General features: G+C 42.5%; 1 long non-coding RNA gene and 1 other non-coding gene across 2 annotated transcripts in view; both read left to right on the top strand.

The window, feature by feature from the left end:
* The first annotated feature begins 5,451 nt into the window (after window positions 1–5,451).
* On the top strand, window positions 5,452–5,635 carry LOC140066315 (U2 spliceosomal RNA). Its single transcript, XR_011848210.1, has one exon. It is a non-coding gene; the product is annotated as a U2 spliceosomal RNA (small nuclear RNA).
* A 239-nt stretch (window positions 5,636–5,874) lies between these two features.
* Window positions 5,875–18,343, top strand: part of LOC140066177 (uncharacterized) — a 205,295-nt gene continuing 192,826 nt past the window's right edge. Inside the window, exon 1 of the long non-coding RNA XR_011848145.1 lies at window positions 5,875–5,999. This is a non-coding gene — a long non-coding RNA (uncharacterized lncRNA). The remainder of the gene's footprint in view (window positions 6,000–18,343) is intronic.

Genomic DNA, 18,343 nt, shown 5'->3' on the forward strand with positions numbered 1-18,343 from the left:
TTTTCCTTCGAATACCTACTGGACTGTTTTTCACATGAGCTGAGCACCACCGCTAGTGCCATATAAAGAGGAATTGATCACCGGAGTCTATCTGCAGTGAATACTGTTACTCTACAACTGGTTCGTGTTTGCCACCGTAATAATCTGTATTGTGCCGAGCGCTATCTTTTCTTTTCTTTTGTGTTGTGGATTATGTTATCGTGTATTAAAGAGGTATTGTGGAACGTGAGAAATTTGTATGCATTCAAAAAAACGGAAATAAGTGAGGATGTATGTGTTAGAATGATTCTGGGGAGGTTGTATGTTGTGTATTTGAAGGATAAGAAGAGAGTGGGATTTTATAGTTGGTATTGTTTTTTGGTTAGGACAGTAATCTCATCTAATAGGCATAAAATTAAGGACATATTTGGGGTATTGGAGCTACTCCATACTTTGAAAGAGTTTAAAAAGCTATACCTGGATTCAAAAAATGTTAATTAGGGTCACGTCTATTAATGTAAAGGGCCTTAGTAGCCCTTACAAAAGGTCCAGAATGTGGAAAGAGGCGGTGAGCTCCAAAACAGACATCTTTTGCACACAAGAGACGCATCTGAATCAAGGGGACATTTATCGTCTCCATCACAAACAATTCCCCGTTATAATTGCAGCCCCAGCTATAGATAAGTAAAGGGGAGTTTATATAGCCATAAAAAATTCACTTGCTTTTTCTCTTGTACATATCATTGTTGACCCCATGGGTCGCTATGTAATAATAATTTGTCTTCTTAATAATGTGACATATACTTTAGTGTCAGTATATGCCCCTAATAAAAAAAACAAGCCATATTTTATAGGAAACTGTTTGCGTTGGTGGATGAATGCAAAAAAGGAGCAGTCCTGATAGCAGAAGACTATAATATGCCAATGTGGCCTTCGATTGATACTTCTAATGCCTCTTATCAAGATAGGCCATCTGAACTCTAATATATATCATCAAGAAGCATATTTAGATGTATGGAGACTACAACACCCCAATGAAAGGGATTTTCCTTTTTCTCCCACCCTCATAAGATGTATTCCAGGATTGATATGTTTCTAGTAGATCAATCACTTTTTAGTAGAATTACATCGTCTAAAATCGATATTATAAGTTGGTCAGACCACGCCCCAATCCACATAGAAATTGCGGAGAATTACCCAGCAGTGAGGTCTAATCTGTGGAGACTAAAGAATTTTATACTGCACCTACCAAAATACAGCAATTGGACACACAATGAATTGACCAATTTCTTTTCACAAAATGTCTCACCTGAATTAAAAACATCAAAGATATGGTGTGCTCATAAAATGTATATGAGGGGTCACTTTAAAAGTGTGGAAGCAGCTAATAAGAAAGCAAACGATGAGCTCAGAATCCACCTAATGGGGGTCATTTACTAAGGGCCCATTTCACGTTTTTCCGACGTGTTACCGGAATATTTCTGATTTGCCCCGGGATTTTGGCGCACGCGATCGGATTTTGGCGCATGCACGCAACGGAAATTGGAAAAACCGCTGCATTTAAAAAAAAAAAATGTGTCGCGGAGCTTGCACTTACTTTCACTAGGAATAGGCCGGTGTACTTGAGTGTGTTCTGATGCCCTTCAGCGCAGCAGCGCCACCTGGTGGACGTCGGAGGAACTGCCTTAATGAATCCCAGCTGGACCCGAATCCACCGCAGAGAACGCGCGGCTGGATCGCGAATGGACCGGGTAAGTAAATCTGCCCCAATGTCTAGCCTAGCAGTATTAAGCACACTTAATAAGGGTACTTACTGTCCACACAGAGCAGAAATGATAGAAATTGTACAACACCAACTAAAGCAACTAGACTCATATAAATTTGAACAGGCATTGAGAAGATTAAAAGCAAGGCAGTATGTGTTGGGCAATAAAGCAAGCAAAATACTGGCTAACACACTGAAGAAAAAAGCGGCTCAAAGTAGGCTAACTTTTATCCTTAATAATAAAAACGAAAAAGTATTTGATCCTCAGCAAATAATAGAAGAGTTAGCTACATATTACTCGGCATTGTACAACCTTAAAGAGGATAAAAGTACTGCACAACCAACAGAGGAGGGTATTTCAAATTTTCTGTAAAGTCTGTAAATCTGCCTTCGCTTACAGAAGAACAATCAAATACGTTATAGCTTCCCTTATTACATCAGAGGAGATAAAAATAGCCATTAAAGCCTTAAAAAATAATATGATGGGTTAACAAACGACTATTACAAAACTTACTCATCTATACTCATCCCTCACCTTGTCACAGTATTTAATGAAATTCAGTCCACAGGACATATTCCTAAAGAAATGTTAATCACCCTCCCTAAACCGGGTAAAGCTCCGGATAGTCCAGCCAATTTTAGGCCAAAATCGTTATTGAACACAGATTTGAAGATTTACTCTAAAATCATAGCTAATAGGATGGCTCTGCTCCTGCCGGGGCTCATACACCAGGATCAGGTGGGCTTCGTCAGGGGCCTCCTCAGATGGTACAAGGAGATTTATGGACCTTGTAGCTGTGGCAGAGATGGGTCGGACGCCTTCTCTGCTCCTTTCGTTGGATGCGTAGAAGGCGCTCGACCGAGTCCACTGGGGGATATTTGGAGGCTGTTTTAAGAAAATTTGGGTTTTCAAAAGAAGCAGTTAAATGTGTTATGGCTTTCTATACATTTCCCTCAGCATGCGTATCTATGTCAGGATATTCTTCTCAGCCGTTTGTAATTACGAACGGTACTAGACAAGGGTGTCCCTTATCTCCCTTAATTTTCACATTGCTGATGGAACCGCTTGCTGAGGCAATTAGGACATCAAATGCTATTTCAGGAATAAAAGTAGGGAAAGTAAACCATAAAATCGGCTTATTCGCGGATGATGTAATAATCGCACTCACCAAACCTCTACAGTCACCCTGTTACTAAACCAATTTAGTAAAATGTCCTACTACAAGTTAAACGCCAGCAAATTTTTAATATTAAACATGAATATCCCTGAGAAAGATAAAAGTCATCTTCAAAACAACTATCCATATGTATGGGCAGATGGGCAAATTACACACTTAGATATTCAATTGGCTTTCCCTAGTAATAGGTTATTTCCATTAAATTACCATCCGCTATTAAGCCAAATGGAAGAAGAACTGAAGGAATACTCTAAATTATGGGTGTCCTGGATAGGCAGAATTTCTGCAATAAAAATGATGATTCTACCTAAAATAACATATCTATTCAGAAATGTTCCTATAGCAGTCAACAATTTACACGCGGTCCCCTACTTAAGAACACCTGACTTACATAAGACCCCTAGTTACAAACGGACCTCTGGATATTGGTAATTACTGTACTTTAGCCTTAGGCTACAATAAACAGCTATAACAGTTATCACAGGAGTCTGTAATTAAGATTTATTGATAATCCTGGTTCTTATGACAATCCGACATTTTTAAAATCCAATTGTCACAGAGACCAAAAAAAATTTGACTGGGGCTACAATAATAACGTATATGATTCCGACTTACATACAAACTCAACTTAAGAACAAAACTACAGTCCCTATCTTGTATGTAACCCGGGGACTGCCTGTATAGCTAAGATGCAAAAGGTGTTAAACAAATATGTTTGGCTAAATAAACATCCAAGAACAGCAGCCAGAGTACTGTACAGACGACAAAATAAAGGAGGGCTTGGATTGCCAAGACTTAGTAGTTATTACGAGGCTAGTATATTAGATCAAACTAGACATTGGTTATCATTAGGAGTACCTAAACACTGGGTACAAATAGAGAATGAGGTTTTACCTCGCTCGCCTCTCTCAGCTAAGTTGTGGGCATCAGCTATCAAGGGTCAAATACTCCCTGCTCCTAGGTTGGGATTGGCAAAAAATGGCTATAAAATTTGGACGAAATACACAAATAATATACACTTATTCTCTCTAAAAGTGACAGATTTACAGTGTGCATTGCTTCCACATATGGTTGGGTATATAGAGATGTTCAACTGGATGGAATCAGGGATAACAAAATTAGAGGACATATGGGAAAAAAACCCATTTAATGGCATTTTTGGATATTTGTGATAAATTTAAGGTACCTAGAAATGATTTATATAAATATTTAAAGGGAACCTGTCACCAGGAGACCCATTTTTAGCACTCCCCCAGTCTCCACAGAGCATAGTACATACACTGCCAAAGTGTTTTTGTAGTAAAAATTGGTTTTACAGAAAAAAAGATATGTTATATTGTACCTTTCATTAGCATCTGCTGTGTGACTAGGCAGTTGCCAATTGGGAGGGGCTGGAAAGGAGCAGTCCCCCCCCCCCCACCCTTGGGAAACCACTCCTCCATGTGTCCTTTTCAAATATATGAAAACACCCATCACTGGGCTTAGCGACGCCCCCTGCTCCTCTACAGCCAATCCCGAGTGTGGGGAGTTATTCATATATTTGAAAAGGTCACGTTTCCCAAGGGTGGGGGGGGGGACTGCTCCTTTCCAGCTCCTCCCATTAGGCAACTGCCTAATCACACAGCACATTCTAATGTAAGGTACAATATAACATATCTTTTTTTCTGTAAAACCAATTTTTTTATACAAAAACACTTTGGCAGTGTATGTACTATGCTCTGTGGGGACTGGGGGAGTGCTAAAATGGGTCTCCTGGTGACAGGTTCCCTTTAAGAATCAGACATTTCCTAGGAGAATTAACTAATAATCTCCGGGGCAACAAAAGCCTATTTGAGATACAGTTTTTCCATCCAACTAAGAGAACCAAAGGGATCTCCCTAGCATACCAAGAAATAGAGGCACGCACACAAGAGAATGACTTGATGTGTGTGAAACACTGGGAGAAAGACTTAAATATTAGTCTAGAAAAGGAAGAATGGGACTTAATATTTCAATCTCCTAACAAGCTATCTCGGTGTGTGATGCACTTAGAAGCAAGCGTAAAATGTCATGACTATTTCGAATGCAAGAACAGGCAAAGTGTAAATGTACCTAGAGATTACTGTTTAAGTTTAAGTTGAATGTTTTATTGTTACTGTTTATCTGGTTTATAAATATATAAATCTAAAGCCGTATATGTATGCACTCAACTAACTTGTAAAATTGATGTATATCGCTACTGATTGTATATAATGGCTCTAATAAAAAGATTTTTCAAAAAAAAAAAAGAGAATGGGATTTGATGCAGAGGGTGTGTGGAAAACGAAGAAATGGAACGAGTGGGTGAAAATTTGAGTTGAGTTATCTTTTTGTGTTATAAAAGGCCTTAGTTTTTTTTGTCTTGACATAGTGGATAATGTAAATAATGTATATATATGTAAATAAAAATTGCATACCTTGGTGATGAACGGTCTCTGAAAAAATTTCCTTGAAGCAAACGTGCTGAAGTAAGGATGTTTTCATGCGGTGGTGACACTCTGGAAGTTTTTGTTACCCTTTCTGAAAGGAAAAAAAAAAAAATCCTGTTCTTATCAGTTTAATATCTGATACGTCCCCTATCTGGGGACCATATATTAATTGGATTTTTGGAACAGGGAGATGAAAAAAGAGCTTGCTCTGTCCACTCCACGCATTGACCTGGTATTGCAGTACCTCCAGGACCGGTGCACCCCTTCTTAACTTGGTGAAAAAGATAGAGAAATAGAGAAACTTTGGAAAAGGGAAAATTAATGGAGCCGAAGTTTGCAATGTGACGTTGACGACGCTCTTGTGTTTTGTCACCTACTCAGGTGTGTTGTGTGCTGTGTCTTTTGCTGGAGGATCAAAGGCTTTTCACTAATTGATTAATGAGGTGCTAAATGGGCCCGACCCGGAAAAAAAACAAAAAGTGACCCAATCGGCTGTCTATTTAATTGGAGCTAATTGGATAATGATTAGTCTGGAGCCGTCTCGTTGAATCGAAGACACCTGCAGGTTGAGATTTGGCTTCCTCCTCCACTGCAAGCAGTCACAGTCTGAGAAGGTGCGAACGAGCGAAGGTAAGCTGTAGCAGCGTGTGATGGAGCGAGCGTGCTTGTCCCCTCACACCGTCCAGCGGCTGTGTCAAGGGAAAGGAAAAGTGATCTCTGAGCTGTCAGGCAGGCAGTCGGTCAGACTGACTTGACAAAAGAGTTGTTGTGGGGAGGGTGTAGCGGCGGGCGGCTGGCAGATGAAGTGCAGACGCCCGCTCGGCCCCCCTGCTGCTTTGCGGGGGAAGTGCCTCTAGGGGCGGTCCTATGCAGATTAATTGTCTCCACGCAGAGGACTGTGTGACTTGCAGAGTAGCTTTTTCGCCTCCTGGCGGTGTCTCCTCTCCGTGAGCAGTGCTGAGAGTTCAGAAGGGGGCCCGGTCTGGGCGAGCTATGGTCGGTATCGCTTCTCGGCCTTTTGGCTAAGATCAAGTGTAGTATTTTCTGAGCTGCCTTGTCTTAGCCGGAGGTGCCCCGGGTACCCTGCCCTTGGCCTGGGAGGATCGTCGCCAGTCGTGGCTATTATTAGTTGGCTGGCGGCTTCACCTCCCTGCTGCTATACGGGTGCAGGATTAGTTCCGGGGCAACGAGAGGCGATCGCCTGCCTGCCAACAGGAGTTGGTGAGGTATTTTTGAGCCGGTAGCAGAGATGGCATCGGATGAGAAGGTTCCCGCCTATGCAAGGTTAAAGAATGGAATCCGGTTTCTTTTCTTGGATGAGCAGAAGAAGGAGAAGGCTTCAAGTTACCTGTATAAAGAAATACTGGGGAAGCTAATGGACTTTGAATCAAGTCGGATTTTGTCTGCTTTGGAATTTTGGAGAAGAGGACAGTATGATCTTGTTCTTGCTTCAGAAGAAGACTATACTTTTTTTTGGAGGAAGTTTGATGAAGTTAAGGATGATGAAATCCTAGAAGGAATAGAGGTGATTCCTCATTTCCCAAAAAAGAAGACCTTAACCGTTAGAATGTTTAGTCCTTACTTAACCCCTTCACGCTCCGTGACGGATATATCCGCCACGGAGCTGTGAAGGTTGTATGAAGAAGGCTCACGGGCTGAGCCTTCTTCATACAGTGATGGGCTTTGCTGCATATCGCAGCAAAGACCCATCGCTATCACCCGCGGTCGGTGCTTGCACCGATCGCGGGTGTTAACCTCTTCTTTGCCGCCGGCAAAGTCGCCGGCGGCACTTTAAATTTGGCGGCGCGTGGGCGCCGCCATCTTACCTCCGATCGCCGCTCCCCCGAACGTCATCGGGGGGCGGCGATCGGTTGCCATGGTAGCCTCGGGTCTTCGTTTGACCCGAGGATACATGGCTTCTGCACATGCATTACAATGAGCCTGTGGCTCATTGTAATGTATAGTGTGCAGAAATGCCATATACTGCGATACAGTAGTATTGCAGTATATGGCAGGAGCGATCAGACCATCTAGGGTTAATGTACCCTAGAGGGTCTAAGAAACAGTGGAAAAAAAGAGAAAAAAAAAAGTTTAAAAAATGTAAAAAAATAATAAAATATTAAAAGTTCAAATCACCCCCCTTTCCCTAGAACTGATATAAAATATAATAAATAGTAAAAATCACAGACACATTAGGTATCGCCGCGTCCCAAAATGCCCGATCTATCAAAATATAAAAACGGTTACGGGCGGCGGTGACCTCCGGAACGGCAAATGGCACCCAAATGTCCAAAATGCGACTTTTACACCTTTTTAGATGACATAAAAAATGTAATAAAAAATGATCCAAATGTCGCACAGTCCTCAAAATGGTAGCAATGAGAACGTCGGCTCATTTCGCAAAAAATGACCCCTCACACATCTCCATGCGCCAAAGTATGAAAAAGTTATTAGCGTCAGAAGATGGCAAAAAAAAATTTTTCTTTTTTGTACACATTCGTTTAATTTTTGAAAATTTATTAAAACGCAATAAAACCTATATAAATTTGGTATCACCGCGATCGTACCGAACCAAAGAATAAAGTAGGCATGTTATTTGGAGCAAAAAATTGGGCTACAAATATGGAAAAGGGTATAAATTTGCAATATCTATAGTGCCAAGATAGTGGCATTCTATTTGTCAACCCTTTCTAAGTTTCGGTCAAAAGTCATCTTTTCCCTTCACTATCCATTCCCAAAATAGAAGTGATCCATAACAAACACATATATATTTTGGTCCATATACCTTTAATAGAGAAATGCATAATCCGCCTAAGAACCTATTTATAACTATTATATATCCCTCTTTTTTGCTGTTCTCTCTTTGGTTTTATGGATCATCGATATAGAATATGTACAATCTACCCTGCTCTGGAATAATCGATGTCTAATAGAAATGTTAGCAATTTCAGAATCATTTCATTAGCTGTTTCTTTTTCTCCTCCTATTGATTCCTACATTGATACATTTCTCACCTGATAATATACCGGGGGTGTGCGCGCACGGGCTGTGGGATCCGCCCCCTGTTCCTATGACTCTCCCTCCGGTCACGTGTCCAGGTGTGACGTCACCGTCACATGACTGGTCACGTGCACGGAGATGAGCGTGGACTGGGGGCGGACACCTTCCAGCGTGTGTGCGCCCAGTAGCTCCGCCGGTTTGAACTAATAACTAAATCAGGTGAGTGCACGATTTTTTCATTGGCCGATCCCTAAATAAAATCCAGCTGCATTCATAGGAACAATACCCCCAGACGAAGGCTTGCGCCGAAACGCGCGTCGGGGAATCCATCCGCAGCAGACGGGAGACATAATCTAAACATGGGTATGTTTACAATGTATTTTTTGCACATGCACTGAGCACTTTATATATTTAAAAAGCTGCATTATCAGTCTGAACATTTATTAGTATCTCGTGCATGGCCGTTGTCATATATTTGTGTATGAATTGTATGATCCTCTCTAAACCCATGTGACATGATGTTTTAATACTCATTACTCTCCCAGACGCTCATGTTTTTAAGTATCCCTGTGTGACATCCTCAATATCTGCTTGTATCCCCCACTCCCCCCTTTCCTTCCTTTTGTGGAATATGTAATTTTTTAATGAAACGAAATAAAGATTTGTATACTTTTTGGCTAAAAATGGCTTAGTTTTGTGCTTGTAGGTGTATGTTCTCTAAAAGCCAGCCAGATGACTTTTGACCGAAACTTAGAAAGGGTTGACAAATAGAATGCCACTATCTTGGCACTATAGATATTGCAAATTTATACCCTTTTCCATATTTGTAGCCCAATTTTTTGCATTACTAATTTTTGCTGTGTTACCCACAGAACAAGGAGCTACCGGTCCAATGGATCTCTATGCCAGGGAACAATCCTGACTCCAACAGGCGGATCAAGTATTTGGAAGTGAGCCTGTCGCACCGGTATCGGAAAGTCAGAGGAATGTTGGGGCGACCCAGGGTCAATTTAAAAATTTACTCCACCGCAAGACACGTACTTGGTGGAACAAGATTTCACTGGAAAAATATATTCAGCAAGGCCTAATCCCGAGAGGATTGCGCATACAGGTATTTCCATCTTTCCCTTTAGATGATGAGGAGATGGTGACAAAATGGGAAGAAACTTGTACAAAATGTTCAAATGATCTAATGAGATTATTGATTGATCTATACACAAAAACACTTACAGGACTGGAAACCGAAATAGAAGCATCTAAGAAGATGTTATTTGAAAAAATGACAGAAGAGTCCCTGAAAAGATTCTTACAACAAATAGAGGCGGACTTTGTTGAGTGGGAAAAGAATATTCAAGACATCAAAGGCAAAAAATATGCCAGAGACCTAAGAGACTTTCAACAAAAACAGGTATACCGTTGGCGTCGACCACGTATATCCCGCTCACGTAGAAGATCAATAAGTCGAACATCTTCCATCTCATTTAATGCATCACAAAATGACAATATGGAGAATACCAACTACAGGGGGTACACACAACAAGAGAGAGCTGGAAAAAGAAAACTCAATCAGAACTCATCTGAAAATAAAAGGAAACCCGAAACCAGGAGTACCACTTCAGGATCACAACTTAAGGTAATTAACCTAAGTGATTATAAATTAACTGAAGATGAAACTTATGTATTGGAGAAAGGGTTAACCTTCTCACCATCTGCCCGTTTTTCAGCGATAAAGGATCTGAATATATTTGCTCGCTCCCTCATCCATAAAAAATGGTTTCACATTGAAGACCCGAAAGACATCTTCCCAACAATAGCAGAACAAGAGGCGGTACAAATTCTTGAGGAATTGGAAAATGAATCAAGAGGAACTGATCCAATAGACGGTAAGATTCCACCCTGCATAAGCCCCAGATCCCGCAGATTCCCTCCCTTATCCGCCTGCCCCAATATTGAACTATTCGTGAGATTGGTATCTAAGGAATTTGAGAAAATCCCACGAGAGATACATTGTGACAACCTTACCCCACAGAGGCGAAAAGCCCTGAAACATCTGAGAGAACTGGATAGTGTCATAATAAAGCAGGCGGATAAGGGAGGAAACATCGTACTGTGGCCTAGACACATGTACGAAGCAGAGGCCCAAAGACAGTTAAAAGACAAGACTTGTTATAAAAAGTTGACCTATAATCCAACCAGCAAATTTGTGGGAGAATTAAATTACCTACTTCAAGAAGCAATTAAAAATAAAGTGATTTCCAAGGAATGTGCTGATGCACTATTTGTGAAGATACCAAAGACACCTACTCTATATTTGCTCCCAAAGGTGCATAAAAACTCTAGCTGTCCCCCGGGCCGCCCAATAATTTCGGGCAATGGTGGCTTAACCGAGAACATCGGTAAATTTATCGATTACCATTTAAAAGGTATAGTGGAATGCTTGCCCTCATATGTGAGGGATACATCCGACCTTTTACAAAAAATCGAGGGTATACATCTTGAGCAGGACATGATTCTTGCTGCCCTTGATGTAGAATCGCTGTATACCAGCATTAGACACTCGGATGGCCTTAGGGCAACACAATTCTTTTTAAACACAACAACTTTGGAGGAAGGTTTGAAGGGTCTGATTGTACAGCTGCTGGAATTCGTCCTCTGCCACAACGTGCTTGTGTTTGGGGGATCCTTCTACCTACAGCTCCAGGGAACGGCGATGGGGGCGGCTTGTGCCCCCTCATACGCCAACTTGTTCCTGGGGCTGTGGGAGAGGGACCTCCTTACAGGCGACCGGGATGTCGAGATGGACCGTGTCATCTTTTGGGCACGGTACATCGCCGACATCCTGGTCGTCTGGAGGGGGACGACCCAGCAGCTGGATGCATTTGTTCAGAAAATAAACGTGAATGACATCAACATTAAACTTACATACAAATGTGATACCAACAAAGTTGAATTTTTGGATGTTCTTCTAGAAAAAGATGAATTTGGGTACCTCCGATCGGACCTATACAGAAAAGAAACCGCAGTCAACTCCCTACTACACGCCTCATCCTCTCACCCACCACAAACCATAAAAGCTGTACCTACCGGACAATATCTCCGAATTAGAAGAGTCTGCTCGACAGACGAAACCTTTGAACACCGCGCACAAGAACTCCGACGAAGATTTATAAATCGGGGCTACAGCCAAAGATGTCTAAGAAAGGCCTACCATAGAGCCAAATCAACACCTAGAACACAGCTACTTTATTCTGAAAAGAAACAAAAAGAAGATCAAAAGGTGAGATTCATAACAGACTTCCACTCACAATGGCAGCCCATGAAAAAAGCTCTAGAGCGTTTTTGGCCTCTGTTAAGATCAGATCCAGTATTACAAAAGTATATCCCAATACACCCGGGTGTAGCAGCCCGCAGATCCAAAAACCTGCGGGATCTGCTAGTGACTAGTCACTATACAAAAAAAGAAAGCCATACCTTTCTGGACAATAAAGGCCCAAAATGGGGATGCAAACCATGTGGTCGATGTGTAGCCTGTCCCAACATCATTAAAACCACAACTTTTACAGACTCAGGTGGTAGGAAGGAGTATAAAATTACACATACCATCACCTGCAATACCAGAGCAGTGGTGTATCATGCCACATGCCCCTGTGGTATGATATACATTGGTTTAACTACTAGAGAACTTAAAACCCGAGTACGGGAACATGTACGGGATATCAAGGCAGCGAGCAACCCAGATTTTTGCACTGATGGACTTCCAGTGGCGAGACATTTCAAGGAACACCACGAATGTAATCCTAAACATCTTCGCGTTTGTGGCATAGACCACATTAAGAACAACATCAGGGGAGGTCCTGTAGCGCAAAAATTGGCACAATGCGAGACAAAATGGATCTGGACTCTCAAAACATTGAGCCCAGAAGGCCTTAATGAGACCCTGACTTACGCACCATTCCTCTGACTTCCGACCCGGTTTGCGCTGGGTTTTTAACCTTTTAATTAAGTTTTGACTTTTTATCATAAGTTTGTTTATTCTCTTGTATAACTAATTTCATTTTAGTTATTTAGTAGGATCCGCATTCGATTAAGTATGCGAAAATGTAGGCGCCCTGGAGAACTGACAGTCCCTTAAAAAATTGGGAAATGGATACATCTTTTCTAAAAGACAGCACCTTGACTTGAATATGAATATCCTTGACATCTTGGAATTAACGCTAAGGACAGGACATTTGGACACCTTCCCTGAACCCAACTGTAACACCATTATTATCTTTTTATCTTTTTTCATGTCTTTTTATTTTTAATTTTATTTTTCAAGCACATATATTATGAAGCATCCATATGTGAACAACAATTATGTCACATTCTGCATCTATCACCAGGGGCGTCGCTAGGTCAAAAGATCCGGGGCTCGTGCCCCGGATCTTTTGGCCAGTGCCCCGAATCTCCCCGGGTCAGCAGATCATCTGCCCCGCTGCCCGGGAGATTCCTTCCCTCTCGTTCTCATCACGATCTGTGTCCTCAGATCGTGATGAGAACGAGTGCAGGCGCTGCTTTCCCCTGCAAGGACCTTACCTCCGGGAGTTCCAGAGGCTCAAGGACCTGTGATGATGTCATGATCACATGACCTGCAGGGGAAAGCAGCGCACAGAAAGAGAGAGAGAGCTGCATCTGTGAGGTGAGAAACATGACAGGGACTAGGGAAGGGGGGGAACATTGTGGGGCACATTATTGCCTGGGGGGCTGTGTGAGGCACATTATTGCCTGGGGGGCTGTGTGAGGCACATTATTTCCTGGGGGGCTGTGTGAGGCACATTATTGCCTGGGGGGCTGTGTGAGGCACATTATTGCCTGGGGGGCTGTGTGAGGCACATTATTGCCTGGGGGGCTGTGTGAGGCACATTATTGCCTGGGGGGCTGTGTGAGGCACATTATTGCCTGGGGGGCTGTGTGAGGCACATTATTGCCTGGGGGGCTGTGTGCGGCACATTATTGCCTGGGGGGCTGTGTGAGGCACATTATTGCCTGGGGGGCTGTGTGAGGCACATTATTTACTGGGGGGCTGTGTGAGGCACATTACTTACTGGGGGGCTGTGTGGGGCACATTATTTACTGGGGGGACTGTGTGAGGCACATTATTTACTGGGGGGACTGTGTGAGGCACATTACTTACTGGGGGGCTGTATGAGGCACATTACTTACTGGGGGGCTGTATGAGGCACATTACTTACTGGGGGGCTGTGTGTGAGGCACATTACTGGGGGGCTGTGTGTGAGGCACATTACTTACTGGGGGGCTGTGTGTGAGGCACATTACTTACTGGGGGGCTGTGTGTGAGGCACATTACTTACTGGGGAGCTGTGTGAGGCACATTACTTACTGGGGGGCTGTGTGAGGCACATTACTTACTGGGGGGCTGTGTGAGGCACATTACTTACTGGGGAGACTGTGTGAGGCACATTACTTACTGGGGGGCTGTGTGAGGCACATTACTTACTGGGGGGCTGTGTGAGGCACATTATTTACTGGGGGGACTGTGTGAGGCACATTATTTACTGGGGGGACTGTGTGAGGCACATTATTTACTGGGGGGCTGTGTGAGGCACATTACTTACTGGGGGGGTGTGTGAGGCACATTACTTACTGGGGGGCTGTGTGAGGACATTACTTACTGGGGGGGCTGTGTGAGGCACATTACTTACTGGGGGACTGTGCGAGGCACATTACTTACTGGGGGGCTGTGTGTGAGGCACATTACTTACTGGGGGGCTGTGTGTGAGGCACATTACTTACTGGGGGGCTGTGTGTGAGGCACATTATTTACTGGGGGGCTGTGTGAGGCACATTACTTACTGGGGGGCTGTGTGTGAGGCACATTACTTACTGGGGGGCTGTGTGAGGCACATTACTTACTGGGGGGCTGTGTGAGGCACATTATTTACTGGGGAGCTGTGTGAGGCACATTACTTACTGGGGGGCTGTGTGAGCACATTACTTACTGGGGGGGCTGTGTGAGGCACATTACTTACTGGGGGGCTGTGTGAGGACATTACTTACTGGGGGGCTGTGTGAGGCACATTACTTACTGGGGGGCTGTGTGAGGCACATTACTTATCGGGGGGCTGTGTGAGGCACATTACTTACTGGGGGGCTGTGTGGACACATTACTTATCGGGGGGCTGTGTGAGGCACATTACTTACTGGGGGGCTGTGTGGACACATTACTTATCGGGGGGCTGGGTAGGGGACATTTCTTGGAGCGTGTTCACACATGGCACTAGGACAGGCCTTGGTTTGATATATTTTCCAGTAATACACATGTGATGGGTAACACGCACCTGGTTTTGTTTAAATGCAAGACAAAGGTGTGAGCGCTGCCTTTCAGTATTTGGGGAGATTGTTAGGGGCGGCAGCAGGATAACACTGCCCGGGAACAAAGATGTAGGGACAATGAGGAACATAAGATGTGGTGATGGGGATTTCTCCTGTGTTTCTGGAGCTGTATATACCAGAAGTAACCTTGTTATTAGCACAGCCACATGTGAGGGGGTTATGTACAGGAGGGGGCATTACTGAAAGTGCAATACACATGCATTGGGGCCCGTGCCCCGGATCTTTTACCACCCTAGCAACGCCCCTGTCTATCACTATGTTACCTTTTTATGGGAACATTTCATACATACAATCACATGGGTTATTAATAGCACTCACATATAGAGAAGGCCCTATTTGGTCCATCTTAATATTGTTTAATCGAAAAATTGTTATATAAGACAATGAGCCATATATTGAAAATTTTATGGACCTCTTCTATTTTTAAACCCCCCCCCCTCCCTCCCCCATTTTTCACCTCACCCATTTTTTCACCCCATCACTTACCACCTTCACTCATCACCTTCCCACACTTCCCTTCACTATCCATTCCCAAAATAGAAGTGATCCATAACAAACACATATATATTTTGGTCCATATACCTTTAATAGAGAAATGCATAATCCGTCTAAGAACCTATTTATAACTATTATATATCCCTCTTTTTTGCTGTTCTCCCTTTGGTTTTATGGATCATCAATATAGAATATGTACAATCTACCCTGCTCTGGAATAATCGATGTCTAATAGAAATGTTAGCAATTTCAGAATCATTTCATTAGCTGTTTCTTTTTCTCCTCCTATTGATTCCTACATTGATACATTTCTCACCTGATAATACACCGGGGGTGTGCGCGCACGGGCTGTGGGATCCGCCCCCTGTTCCCATGACTCTCCCTCCGGTCACGTGTCCGGGTGTGACGTCACCGTCGCATGACTGGTCACGTGCACGGAGATGAGCGTGGACTGGGGGCGGACACCTTCCAGCGTGTGTGCGCCCAGTAGCTCCGCCGGTTTGAACTAATAACTAAATCAGGTGAGTGCACGATTTTTTCATTGGCCGATCCCTAAATAAAATCCAGCTGCATTCATAGGAACAATACCCCCAGACGAAGGCTTGCGCCGAAACGCGCGTCGGGGAATCCATCCACAGCAGACGGGAGACATAATCTAAACATGGGTATGTTTACAATGTATTTTTTGCACATGCACTGAGCACTTTATATATTTAAAAAGCTGCATTATCAGTCTGAACATTTATTAGTATCTCGTGCATGGCCGTTGTCATATATTTGTGTATGAATTGTATGATCCTCTCTAAACCCATGTGACATGATGTTTTAATACTCATTACTCTCCCAGACGCTCATGTTTTTAAGTATCCCTGTGTGACATCCTCACTATCTGCTTGTATCCCCCACTCCCCCCTTTCCTTCCTTTTGTGGAATATGTAATTTTTTAATGAAACGAAATAAAGATTTGTATACTTTTTGGCTAAAAATGGCTTAGTTTTGTGCTTGTAGGTGTATGTTATTTGGAGCGCAGAGTGAAAGTCGTAAAAACTGAGCCCACAAGAACATGACGCACATGCAGTTTTTTTCAATTTTTCCACATTTGGAATTTTTTTGCGGCTTCCCACTACATGGCATGGAATAATAAATAACATTACGGGAAAGAAAAATTTGTTACGCACAAAATAAGCCCTCACACAGCTCTGTACACGGAAAAATGAAAAAGTTATGGATTTTTGAAGATGGAGAGCGAGAAATCAGCGAAAATACCCTGCGTCCTTAAGGGGTTAAAGGAAGAAGATATTTTGATGTTCCTATCAAGATTCTGTGAAACGATTGAATCAAAAGGGAAAATCTTTAATGACTATGGGATATGGCTCACTAAATGGAAGTTTTTAGTGGAGTTCAAACGAGATTCGGATGGAAATAGTTTTTTTCCGCCTAGTAACTTTAAAATCGGAAAGGTGAACGGTGAGCTTTTTTTCTCCGGTATGGGAGATTTTTGCAAGAAATGCAGGAAGTATGGTCATAGGAAAGAAGACTGTGACTGTGATTGGTGTACCAATTGTGAGGAAGATGGTCATGTGGCGAGGGATTGTGGCCGGGCTCCACGGTGTAACCTCTGTGGAGTTTCAGGTCATCGTTTTCAGGATTGTCCCAAAAGAAAGAAAGAAAAAGGAAAAGAGAAAGGAGAAGAATCTAAGGTTCAGAGGAAGGTTAAAGATTGGGGGACTGTAATGGAAGAGGAAAGTGAGATGGAAACAGAGATTGGTAGTACGGCAAGTTCTGTTTCAAGTGGAAGTGGGAGTGTAAAAGAAAGTAAGGAAGAAAAGAAGAAGAGAGAAGAAAAAAAGAGGAAAGAGGAGGAAGAAGTTTGTGCTACAGAGGAGAAAAAACGGAAGGAAAGTATGGTGATTATAGACAAGAAGAAGGAAGGAACTTCGTCAGGTCTTGTTAAGGAAAAATTAGAGGATCTAATTGATGATTTTCAATCTATTTTGGAGAGGGTTAGGAAGATTCCGGAAGTTAAGGAATGTGATTTAAGTAATGCACTTGAGAATAGTATAGTTTATAGAAATTGTGAGAAAGCGTTTTCTGATTTGGATAGGCACTTGGATGCTATGGAGGTGGCAGCAAGAATTGTCAAGGTTGTGAGGAGAGACCCAAAGAATTTTTTTGAGTATTTCAGAATTCCATCTTGGATAGCTAATTTGGGGATTGAAGATTTAATGAAAAAGACACGGTTTACTCATGGAGTGCTACATATGGTTACGATTTTTACTTTAAAAGCATGTTTATGATGTATGTTAAGTAATTGTGTATAATAAGATTAAGTCTGAAGTAGAGTACAGTAATAGTTTAAATGGGGTAAAAACATTGTTAAAAATTGGTGTAAAAACATTGTTGTTAAAACTTGGTTTGTTTTTTTGACGAAATATGAGCGGAAAAAAGTGATGAAAGGTCGAAATACGATTGTTGCAAATATGCGATAAAGAGGTGTATGGAGACCGATCTGAGTTTTTCCGGAAAAAAAAAAAAATCTGGCATGTCCAGACGTAGTTAAAGGTCGAGGGAGTGGTCGTGGACGAAGCCTCTTTCCTGAGGACAGTATTTTCTTCACTGTGACAAGAGTCGACAGGATTCCTGAGAAGATGCCTGGAAGAATCCGTTATTTAGAAAGATCCCAGACTTTCCTGAAGAATGGAATTCGAATTGATATTGAAGAAGACTATCTAGATAATAATTTTTGGCGCCCTAAACGTGAGTAGGGACGACATTTTGTGCCTACAGCATCCTGGTAAGAATTTTTACATTTTAGTTTTAAATTCTGAATCTGCGTGCCAATGCCTGTACAATAATTTGACATTTTTTGGAGATGAAGAAGCCTTGGAAGGTTTAACATTTACTTTGTTGTATTCATACGGAGAAGTTACTCTTACTGTTTTTTTGTACAATCCTTACGTCAGTCTAGACGACATTTATGTTTTTTTAAAAAGGCATTGTGAAAGTGTGAGTGGTGGGGAGAAGATTCTGGATGAAGTGGGCCTATGGAACGGCAAGTATAGATTTCGAGTTAAATTTTTTTCTGA

The sequence above is a fragment of the Engystomops pustulosus genome, chromosome 6, assembly GCF_040894005.1.
Source record: "Engystomops pustulosus chromosome 6, aEngPut4.maternal, whole genome shotgun sequence".
NCBI classification, from domain to species: Eukaryota; Metazoa; Chordata; class Amphibia; order Anura; family Leptodactylidae; genus Engystomops; species Engystomops pustulosus.